The sequence below is a fragment of the Vicugna pacos genome, unplaced genomic scaffold (genome assembly GCF_048564905.1).
Source record: "Vicugna pacos unplaced genomic scaffold, VicPac4 SAC-SAT, whole genome shotgun sequence".
Lineage (NCBI taxonomy): Eukaryota > Metazoa > Chordata > Mammalia > Artiodactyla > Camelidae > Vicugna > Vicugna pacos.
Window position 1 is genome coordinate 18091442 of NW_027328721.1, and position 10088 is coordinate 18101529.

At 54.6% G+C, this 10088-nt stretch overlaps 1 non-coding gene across 1 annotated transcript; it reads right to left on the reverse strand.

Annotated features, from left to right (window-relative positions):
• Positions 1 to 9175: 9175 nt before the first annotated feature.
• On the reverse strand, positions 9176 to 9282 carry LOC140692269 (U6 spliceosomal RNA). The gene has a single exon (XR_012067839.1). It is a non-coding gene; the product is annotated as a U6 spliceosomal RNA (small nuclear RNA).
• Between the last annotated feature and the right edge of the window lie 806 nt (positions 9283 to 10088).

The following is a 10088-nucleotide window of genomic DNA, read 5'->3' on the forward strand; positions in this document are numbered from 1 at the left end:
GGATCTCCGAGTGGATCCCCCCCCCACGAGGTCGACCAGCCGTCGCGGCCCTCTGTCCCGTCGCGGCCCGGGTGGATCTCCGAGTGGATCCCCTCCCCCCACGAGGTCGACCAGCCGCCGCGGCCCTCCCGCCCTCTCGCCCTCTCGCTCCCTGTGTCCTTACGGGATCCCCGAGTGGATCCCCCCGCGAGGTCGACCAGCCGTCGCGGCTCGCTCTCTCTGTGTCTCTCTCATCGCGTCCCGAGTGGATCTCCGAGTGGATCCCCCCCCACGAGGTCGACCAGCCGTCGCGGCCCTCTGTCCCGTCGCGGCCCGAGGGGATCTCCGAGTGGATCCCCCCCCCCAACGAGGTCGACCAGCCGTCGCGGCCCCCTGTCCCGTCGCGGCCCGGGTGGATCTCCGAGTGGATCCCCCACGAGGTCGACCAGCCGTCGCGGCCCGAGTGGATCTCCGAGTGGATCCCCCCCCCACGAGGTCGACCAGCCGTCGCGGCCCTCTGTCCCGTCGCGGCCCGAGGGGATCTCCGAGTGGATCCCCTCCCCCCACGAGGTCGACCAGCCGCCGCGGCCCCAGTGGATCCCCCCCCCAACGAGGTCGACCAGCCGTCGCGGCCCTCTGTCCCGTCGCGGCCCGAGTGGATCTCCCAGTGGATCCCCCCCCCACAACGCGTTCGACCAGCTGTCGCGGCCCTCTCAGCTGCCCGCGGCCCGAGGGATTGTACTCCGTGTGCCTATGCGGCTTACCTGGCCTCCTGTGGCCCCAAGGATCTCTAGTTGACCGGGCGTCCTTGGTTATTGGATGATCTGGGTTGCTTCACGTCATGTAGGGATTTTTAGTTTGCATGCTTGGCTTAAGTATGTCTGTCTTTGTCTGTCTTTGTCTGTCTTTGTCTGTCTGTCTGTCTGTCTGTCTGTCTGTCTGTCTCTCTCTCTCTCTCTCTCTCTCTCTCTCTCTCTGTATGCGGTGTCTGTACGCATGCGTGTCCGTGTCTATGGACTTTTCTTTCTTCGGGCGGGTAGGCGTCATTTGGCTTATTTGATTTTTTTTTTTAACTTTTCTTCCCCGTGTTCCACGGTACCATCGTGTTTATCTATTCTACATGTGGAGATCCCAGTCCCGTCCCACCGCCCTTACCCCTGACAACCTCAAGTTTGTAATCTGTCGGTCTGTTTCTGTATTGTTCGTTCGTTCGTTCGTTCGTTCGTTCGTTCGTGTTTTTTTTTGGAAATCTGTTCACCTAGGACTATAACTGTTTGTACGAAACAGATAGTAATAGAATCTCAAGCCCATCCTACCGAGAACAAAACGTTTCAAAGAGAAAGAAAGGAAGGAGAAGGGGGAAAAATAAAAGTCTCTCTATTTTCTTGCTTCCCTCTGTCACTCCTGATGGTTTAGATGTCTTCTTTTACAATTTTGTGTTTATTCTGTTTGGAATGAACGGTAGTGATCACCTTTCCGGGGATGAGTGTCTCATGTTTGTACCGTCCTGCTTCTTCTCTATTTAGAGTAGACCTGTGGATGTTTCTTTTCGCATGGGTTGAGTGTTGCAAAACTCTTTTAGTTTTTGCTTGTCTGTGAAGTTCTTTACCTCTCCTTCTATTCTAAAGGATAGCTTTGCTGGATAGAGTATCCTAGGCTGCATTGTTTTGTTTTGTTTTGTTTTGTTTTGTTTTGTTTTGTTTTGTGTTTCATTCAGGAATTTCAATAGATCTTGCCACTCCCTTCTGGCCTGACGTGTTTGTGGAGAGAAATCCGCTGAGAGCCTTATGGGGGTTCCCTTGGAACTCACTCTTTGTTTTTCTCTTGCCTAAAGGCATTTAGGATCATTGCTTTCTCCTTGACTCTGACCATCTGGATTAGGATAGGTCTCGGTGTGGGTCTGTTTGAGTTCTCCCTGTTTGGCACCCTCTGAGCCTCCTGGACTTGGATATCGGATTCCTTCCTTAGAGCTGGGAAATTGTCAGTCATGCTTTCTTCAAATACCTTTTCGACCCCCTTGCTTCTTCCTTCCCCTTCTGGAACCCCTATTGTGCGTAGATGGGCACGCTTTCGATGGTCCCGTAGGTCCCTGAGATTGTTTTCGTTGTTCTTTATTTGTTTTTCTCTCAGCTGTTCTGATTGGGTTCTTTCTGTTGTCCTGTCTTCTGGGCCACTTATTCGCTCCTCGGCGTGATCTAGCCTCCTTTGGACAGCCTTTAGACCACTTCTCATGTCAGCCAATGAGCTGACCAGTTCTCCTTGACTCTTCTTTAGAGCTTCGATTTCGTTTTTGACGTACAGTATACATCTAAACACTATCACTTGGAGTTCCTTCGGTACTTGGATCTCTCCTTTTTTGAAATCTTGATCTAGCAGGCCATCCGTGTCTATTTTGTGGATCGTGCTTTCAGGGAATTTCTCTGGCTCTTTTCATTGGGAGTGGTTCCTCTGCTTCCTCATGCTGCTCCTATCTCTCTGGCACTGTGGCTTAAGGAGTATCAGTTATCTATTGTGGTCCTTAAGGAGTTTAGGTATTTATCTAAAGCCTATAGAGGAATAAAACTTTAAAAGGGGGGGAGAGGGGGGAGAGAGAGAGAGAGAGAGAGAGAGAGAGAGAGAGAGAGAGACAGAGAGAGAGAGACAGAGAGAGAGAGACAGAGAGAGAGAGACAGAGAGAGAGAGAGAGGGAGAGGGAGATAGAGGGAGACGGAGAGGGGGATAGGGGGAGAGAGAGAGACAGAGACAGAGACGGTGGGAGGGGGAGGGGGGTGGGGGAGCCGGATTTTAAAAGAATGGAGGAAAAAAAGGTTTGAAAACAGTGTACAAGCAATAATAGAAGAGCAAGTGGAAGCAGAAGAGCGATCGAGTTGAGACGTCTTCTAAAAGCCTTTAAAAAATAGAAAAGATCAGAAAATAAAACACAATTGTTTCAAAAGTAAATTTTTAAAAGGTAATCGGAAATAGAACAGATTTTAACAAGAGATAAAACACAGGATTTGAAAAGGAGGGAGAAAGAAAAGGTTTGAAGACACTGTGTAATCAATAATAGAAGAGTAAGTGGAAGCAGAAGAGCGATCGAGTGGAGACGTCTTTTAATAACCTTAATAAAAAGGAGAAAAAAAAATCGAGAAACGATATCTGAAACCTGTAAATAATCAATAACAGGAGATCTAAACCAAGAGAAGAGAAAAAGGAAAGGGGGTGGATGTTTAAAAATAAGAAGAATAAAAAGATTTTCAAGGAAACATTTAAAAGGGATTAAAACCGTCAACGTAGACGACTGTTCAAAAGTCAAGGTTAAAAAGGTAACAGAAGGTAAAACCGATAGAAGAGAGATTAAAAAAGAGAAAGGAAAAGGAAAAAAAAAGGGGGGTGGGGGAAGGACGTGTTCCCGGCACCGCGGTCGGATGCTGCGTTCCTCCCGGGAAGGAGGGTGGCTGGCTGGCCGCCCGCCCTCTCCCGGCCCCGGTCGTTCCGCTGCTCTGTGCGGCTGTGTGCTCCGACTCGGGTCGGCGGCGCTCCTCTCCGTAGGTGGGCTCGGGGAAGACCGTGGAACCGCCCCGCCCCTAGCTGCGTCCCCAAACTCGGCTCCTTCTTAGTCATGGTGGCGCGAGTTCTCTGAGGTACCGGGGCAGAAATATCCTATCTGCCTCGGGCTGTAAACGAATCTCAGTCCTGCCTAGAAGGCTGCGGAGCCCCCGGGTGCGGATTCGAGTCTCGGCCCCGCCCCCGCCCGCATGCTGCACGCCAGAGGCTATGGCGGCTGTGGCTGCGTCCCGCCTCTCTTCTCGCGAGAAGCGCCGGTGATGGCGCCGCGGATCTGAGGAGACGGAGGCTACGGCGCCCCTCCCCCCAGGGCACACCGGCCGTGTTGCTTTGCCTTTCTTTTCCCGTCATGGACGGGGGGGGGGGGGCGGGGGGGGGGCGGGTTGTTCTGCTCTGTATCCCCTCCCGGCCGCCGCCCTGGTCCTCCGCCCGGCTCGTGCGGCCTGTCCCGGCCCCTGGCTGCCGGCCTGCGACTCGGGCTGGGTGTCGCGGGGACCCTCTGTGCCCGTTTCACTTGGATCGGTCGGTCAAGGGGTGCTCTGGGTAGATCTGAGGCTCGGGGGCGCCCCCTCCGTCCCGTCGGCCTCTCCGTTGGAGAGGGGCAGTTTTGGCGAACGAGCCCTATTCCTCCTCTGCCGCTCCCTCCCCGCGGGACCGGTCCCTCCCGCACTGTTTTGCTTTTTACTCTTTCTTTTCTCCTTTTCTCCTACCAGATTTTGGGCGTCTTTGTCTTTCGAAGAGGGCGGTGTTCTGTCGGAGTTCCGCAGGTGCTCCGATTGGCCGAGTGGGTCCGTCGATGTGAGTTTTGGTGTATTTGTGGGAGAGGGTGAGCTACGAGTGTCCTTCTACTCCGCCGTCTTGCTTCTCCGCGGGTTATTTTTGAAGAGTAGGTGCTGGGGATTGAACCCTGGGCCTTTATTTTTTGCATGCTAAGCACGAGCTGTACTGCTGGATCTCTAGGCCCTCCCCACCGCAACACCCCTCCCCCCCTTTCCCACCGCCTCCATAGTACTCGATGAATCTCCTGACTAGATATCTATGCTTCCTTGGAATGGGGCCGTCCGTTTCTTCATCGGATGGATGGACGTCTGTGGATTCGTCTCGTTTCTCTCCACTGCGGTGGGTGGCATCGGGGCCTGGGGTGGGGTTGAGTGGCGTGGGCTGGGAACTGTTCTTCACGTGTAGAGGTGGAGCGGAGCGATGAGGATGGTGACTTTTTCCCCCGAGTGCTCACGCCGGGTGATGGAGGCCTGTGGTCTCACTTGGAAGAGGACTCGGGTGACTGGAACAGAGCCCGTGTGGGGTCGTTGTGGAGGGAGGAACTCCACCCCCCAGCCCCAGCCCCAGCCCCGGCACTTGTACCTCATCGAGGGACGGTCGGCCGAAAACAAATGAAAGCTGTCAGAGGTGGGGGTGGGGGTGGGGGTGAAGGGGTGGGTGTGTGTGTGTGTGTGTGTGTGTCCCCGTTCCCCGTACCACAGTCCCTGGTCGAGGCCCCCCGAGCGGAGAAACGCACGCCAGGCCGTCCGTGCTCCTGGTTGTCCGGCCGCGTGTCCCCGCCGCCCAGAGATCCCGAACCGTCCCGCTCGCTCCCCTGCCGGGTGCCGTGTGCCACCTGCCTGTCGGCCGGGCGCTATTTTAGACACTGCGAAGAAGTCGGCCGGACGGCCGGGCCGGGCCGGGCCGGGCCGGGCCGGGCCGGGCCGAGCCGAGCCGAGCCGAGCCGAGCCGAGCACGTCCAGGCCGAGGTGGGTGGTGCTGGGTTCAGAGGAGTGGGGTACAAGCGGGAGGCGGGCGTCGATGGAGGGGAGGGGGAGGGGGAGGGGAGCAGGGATGACGATGGGCTGGGGGGCTTGGCGTGTGGGGTGGGGGTGGGAGGGATGGTAGCCATCCTATGACTTTCTCTCCTCACCCCGCCTTTGGCAAGTCTGTTAGAGTGACGAGGTTGTGCTGGTTTCTGGCTGGTGCACACCACAGTGATTGTGTTCTTCTTTTTCCTGGTCTTTTTCAGGAACCCTCGTCCCGAGGGACTGAATCTAGTGCCCTGTGCTGCGCGGTACGACCTAGGGGTCGAATCTGCCAGGAGAGGTCTTACAAGGATCTGGAGGATCCTGGAAAACTGCTACCATCCGGAATCCTACATGGATATTCAAGATCTTGCGGATGGATGGACGGACGGAAGACGGATCGAATGGAGGCCCCGCCCCATCCCCTGGACCCCTTGGCCCAGGAGGATCGTGATGGGTCTGGAAAGGACTCTTCCGACGAGGGTCTCGGGATGGACTTTCTCGGTCCGCGGAAGGTGTTTCTGCACAAAGAGGAAGAGAGGGGCGTTCTCGGCCGGAGAGCCCGAACCGCCTCCTTTCAGGGATCCGCTCCAGTCTGGGTCGGGGTCGGGGTCAGAACGCGACCACCGACGGCTCCCCTCCCTCGTCTTGGCGCTCCAACTTGGGAAACCCTCCTCCCTGCCCCCTCACCCATCTTCTCGTCAGCCTGCCTCCAGCTTCCCCGTGCCAACTACCTCTCTCATGCTGCCGGACTTTCCTCCCCCTTGGGCCGCCAGGAAGCTCTCCCACTCCTCCACGTGCTTTGGCTTGGAATCCCTGACAAACACAAGCGGTGCTGGAGGGCGGGGCCGGGGGCAGTGGCAGAAGGACTCCCTTCATCTTATGGGAGCGACTTTTATCTCCATAGGTGGCGATTGAGAAAACACATAAAATCACTCAGAAGAATACCCATGTGTAGTCTCCCTGACCTAGATCCGTGTCTGTCTGTCTGTCTGTCTCTCTCTCTCTGTCTCTCTCTCCATTTCGCTATTCTGTGTGTGTGTGTGTGTGTGTGTGTGCCTTTCTGTCTGTCTCCCTTGTCTCTCTTTCCTCTCCTCTCCCCTCCTCTCCTCTTCCCTGTTCTCCCCTCCCTTCCCCCCTCACCCCTCCGCTCCTCTCTTCTCCCCTCCCCTCCACTCCTCTCCTCTCCCCTCGCCTCCTCTCACTTCCCCTTCCCTCCCCTCTTTTCCCTCCTCTCCTTTCCTGTCCTCTCCCCTTTTATCCCTCCTCTCCTCTGCTCGCTCTCGCGCTCGCTCTCTCTCTCTCTCTCTCTCTCTCTCTCTCTCTCTCTCTCCCTCTCCCCCCCTTCCCTTCCCTCCCTCCTCCCTAACCCCCCAACCCCTACCTTCACAGGGCCTCATAGATTGCAATCGGTTTCCATGAAATGTGATGAAGAGGGAATGAAGTTTAGAATGATATCCCCATGCCATCGAAACCTTCTTCCCCAGGGACAGCGAGTTATTTGTGGTTGTGTTTGTTTTTGTTTTTCTTGTTGTTGTTTTGGGGTGCAACGAGGGCACAGGAGGCGTTGGGAGTGAGGGTGATGTTTCTCTTTCTGTCTGTCTCCTCCTTAGGAAGGATTTTAAGAGGAGGGAGGACTCACAGAAATCTACCATCTCGTCTCGTACTGCAGCTGTGTTTGAGCTTCCTATACGATCTGGGCGGAACACTCCCCACCCTCACCTCAAGCCGCCATCGCCGCCCCCTCAGCCCCCACCACCCCCGTCCAGTCCCGCGCTTGGGGTGGTGGTTGGGCATGGGGGGATGTTGGCGGGGTGGTCGTTGGTGGGGGTTGGGGTGGTGGAGGAAACCAGAAAACAGACCACTGTGGCACGTGGCTGACTGGGGCTTCAGGGTGAAGGAGGATGAATAAAATGGCCGGAATTAGGCTAACGGATTGCTTCGTTTTTGGGCGGGGGGGGGGGGGGAGAGGAGGGGAGGATCATTAGGTCATTCATTCATTCATTTGCTTGGGGGGGGTGTCATTCGGTTTCTTATGCTCGCCCTTAAAACGGTCGACTCTTCTGACTGACCGGTTGCTGCTCACGGTTCCAGGCCCGTTGTTGAAACTGGAAGCTATCGATCTTACTGTTTCTACTGTATTTCAGTCATTGCAAGTCATCATCGTGCTGGGTCTCTGAGTCCTTCTCCGAGGAGAAGGTCGGTCGGTCACGGGACTACTGACCTGACAAAATAGCCTGAGTGACCAAGAAGGCCACACCTTGAGTGCTTATGAGATAATGAGATCTAACCGCCAGCCTCTATAGAATGGGTCACCTGGGAGGCATCGTGACACCATGCTGAGTCTTCTGATGAGAAAACGATTCTGTGGATGGTGATCGATGCTTGATTGTTTGAGCTATGGCTCTAGAACCACCCCACCCACTCCATCCCCAAGGTGGGTACACAGTTTTGAAGACGCTAGCCTGCTGTGAATCCCCTTTGCCCGGCAGAGCGATAAAATGACCTCTTTTCTTCTAAGCTCCAAGGCCTTGTCTCTGGATTCTTGGGCTCATCGGGGACGGGGGCCGATCTTTCGGCAACAAGCGTGCTTCAGAAACAACGGATGCCCGAGAAGGACACTCTGCCTCTCCCTCTTCTTCCGGGCCTGAAATGGGGAGGAAAAAATATCGCTTCCCCTGGAAGCCGGAGTCCAGAGCCCGCCATCCGGAGGGACTTCTGGCTTGGCCTTCTCCTGGGGTGGGGGGAGGGCACGCCACCGCACGTGTTCTTTGTCAACTCCCCGTTTCTCTCTTCTCGAGTTATCTCTTTGGGAAGGCTCCCACACTGGATGAAAACAGACAGACAGGCTGGTATCTCTCCCTACCCCACCCTTCGCCCCCCAAATGACTGAACTTCTGTCCCATCAAAATCACCACTTGTTTTCCAACGTGGCTTTCTTGGATCCTGGAGGACTGACATCAACTTAGAGCCAAGATGGGCACAGAACTGAAGGACCTTCTCGGCTGGCCTAAGAAGTCTGTCATCGTGATGTGGGAGGTATTCTTCGAGGGACCTATCTGACTAAGTGCTTGACGGCCTTTTGGACTTTGAACCAACTTGGAGATAGGAACTAGGATGAGAGGGCCCCCGAAATAGCTCAGCAAACTCTTCTCCACCCTTAGAAGAGAGACAGACAGATAGACAGACAGACAGAGAAAGAGAGAGAGAGAGAGAGAGAGAGAGAGAGACAGACAGACAGACAGACAGACAGACAGACAGACAGTGTGTGTGTGTGTGTGTGTGTGTGTGTGTGTGTGTCTGTCTGTCTGTCTGTCTGTCTGCCTGCCTGCCTGCCTGTCTGTCTGACGGTCTGTCGGTCTGTCTGCCTGCTTATTGTAGGAACTCTCTGTCAATGGAAGTATAGTTGACTTACAATGTTGTGTTCATTTATGACGTACGGCATAGTGATTCACTTATTCACACACACACACACACACACACACACACACACACACACACACACACGTATACTTTTTCAGGATAGGTTATTACAAGCTATTGAACATAGTTCCCTGTGCTAGACAGTAGGACCTACTTGTGTACCTAGTTTGTATAGGGTGGTTTATATCTGCTAATCCCAAACTCCTGATTTATCCCTCCGCCTTACCCCGTTCCTCCACCCTACCCTGTCCCCTGTGTTAACCATCGGTTTCTTTTCCATGTCTGCGAGTCCAGTCTGTTTCTGTTTTGTAAATAGGTTCCTTGGAGTCTTTTTAAAATGGAGTTATTTATGTATGGATGGGTGTCTTGACTTACTTTCAGATCCCACCTAGAAGTGATGGCATAGGATATCTGTCTTTCCCTGGGTGACTGACTTCACTAAAACTATGGAACGCTTCACGCATGGGCGTGTGTCGTCCACGTTCAGGGGCCGTGCTGATCTTCTCTGGATGGTTCCCATGTTAGTCTATGTCCTGTGGCAGCAAGCGCTTTCCTTAGGGTTTTTGTCTCAACCTGAAAGCCAGCCCGGAGACTGAAGGTCTTCTAGTTGCCTCCACTATCTGCCTAGGACCCTCTCCACGAATGTTTCCCATTTTCTCTCACCCTTTTGCCTTGGCATCATTGAGTACGAAAACGCTCCGTCTCCTGAAGCCCTGCAGACTGAAGCTGGACAACGGGAGGTAAACGTCAGAGAAATGGCCACAACAGCTCCTGTGGAAACCATCCTCGGGCCTGTTTTCGGGGGAGCCGCTCAGAGAGTTGAGCCGAACACCCCAGGACCTCATCAGAGGCATTTCAAACTGCTCGAGCCGTTTCGATGACCCCGATGTGTGGAAATCTCCTACCAGACTGACCCCCTACTCCCGGCCCTGAATCTGGTTTCTCATCTGCTCCGACGATTCACCTTTGTGCTGTACTTTGGTTGTCCACACAAGTGCCTCTTAGGCGATACCTGACTGCTTGCTCCCTAGGCCTAGCTTCAGAAGCCCATCGACACCACCGCCTCCTGAGACGAGATACTACAACTGTTTCCTTGAACAGACCTGTTCTCAGAACTAAGAAACTGGGTCCATGGAACGCAGGCCCCCTAGGAAACCATTCCCTCCCTCCTGCCCCCAGACCGCACGCACGCACGCACGGACGCACACGCACACGTACAGTCAACAGCCCAGCTTTTAATGTGTAAAACTTCCAGGGAAGTTACAGAATAGGGAAATGTTGGGGTCCAGAGTAGGCTGCCCCAAAATGTGCCCGATGGATTATGCTGAATGAAAGGGACTTCACAAGTGGCCA